General features: G+C 38.1%; 1 protein-coding gene and 1 long non-coding RNA gene across 5 annotated transcripts in view; both read left to right on the top strand.

The window, feature by feature from the left end:
• Positions 1 to 1176, top strand: part of LOC126383489 (tRNA selenocysteine 1-associated protein 1-like) — a 26422-nt gene that overhangs the window by 18878 nt on the left and 6368 nt on the right. The gene's annotated exons all lie outside the window — the stretch shown is intronic.
• Positions 7 to 1176, top strand: part of LOC126383535 (uncharacterized) — a 3359-nt gene continuing 2189 nt past the window's right edge. The window contains exons 1-2 of the long non-coding RNA XR_007569166.1: positions 7 to 350; positions 401 to 680. This is a non-coding gene — a long non-coding RNA (uncharacterized LOC126383535). The remainder of the gene's footprint in view (positions 351 to 400; positions 681 to 1176) is intronic.

Genomic DNA, 1176 nt, shown 5'->3' with positions numbered 1-1176 from the left:
TGAGCAAGGCACCGAACCCCCCAACCGCTCGGGGCGCCTCACCAAGGGCAGCCCCCTCACTCTGACATCTCTCCACTTTGTGCATGTATAGGTCCTATTTGTGCATGTGTGTGTCTTTCGGACCTGTGTGTAATTGACAAGCAAGAGTGAAAACGTTGAATTTCTCCTCAGGGGGATTAATAAAGTAAATAAACTTAAACTTAAACAAAAGATAGAGTGATGTTTGTAACAACATACAGCACAGAAGCAGAAAATGTTAAACGTATTATATAAAGAAATTAGGGCATTATTGAAAGTGATAATACACTTAGTCAAGTTTTCCCTGAACCACCTTTAATCAGTTTCAGGAGGTGCCCCACCCTACAGGATAAACTGGTACACAGCCATCCAGTTTCAGGAGGTGCCCCACCCTACAGGATAAACTGGTACACAGCCATCTTAAACCAAACATCCAACAAACATGGTTGGATATCAAACCTAGAGGGTCCTACAAGTGTAACCAGTAAAACCACTGCACAAATGTAATGCAAACTAAAAACATTTATAGATTTTACATCTCAGAAAGAGTTCACTATCAATCATTTCATAAACTGTAAAACTACTTTTGTCATGTATAGGTTGGAGTGTCCCAGTTGTAAAGTGTTCTACATTGGAAGATCAAAAAGACGTCTTCAAGACAGGTTAGCAGAACACAAATATGCCATCTGCACTGGTAATGTTAATTACCCTATGGCAAAACATTATTTGGACTTCCATAACAGTAATCCATCCACTTTACAAGCCTTTGGTATTGACCACATTCCATCCTCCACATGCAAAGGTGACAGACTAAAAACACTGAACCAACGGGAAGCTTTTTGGATACAGAAATTACAGACTACCAGACATCCTGGCCTTAATGAAGACCTAGATTTTAGTGTTTCTGTGAATTCATTATTTTTTCTAAGTTGTCAATATTTGTTTGTTTGGAGAACCACTGTTATTGTATACAGTGGTGTGAAAAAGTGTTTGCCCCCTTCCTGATTTCTTACTTTTTTGCATGTTTTCCGCACTTAAATGTTTCAGATCATCAAACAAATTTAAACATTAGTCAAAGATAACACAAGTAAACACAAAATGCAGTTTTTAAATGAAGGGTTTTATTAATGAGGAAGAAAAAAATCCAAAGCTACATGG

This window comes from Epinephelus moara, chromosome 22 (genome assembly GCF_006386435.1).
Source record: "Epinephelus moara isolate mb chromosome 22, YSFRI_EMoa_1.0, whole genome shotgun sequence".
Lineage (NCBI taxonomy): Eukaryota > Metazoa > Chordata > Actinopteri > Perciformes > Serranidae > Epinephelus > Epinephelus moara.
This window is presented reverse-complemented; position numbering and strand designations above follow the sequence as displayed.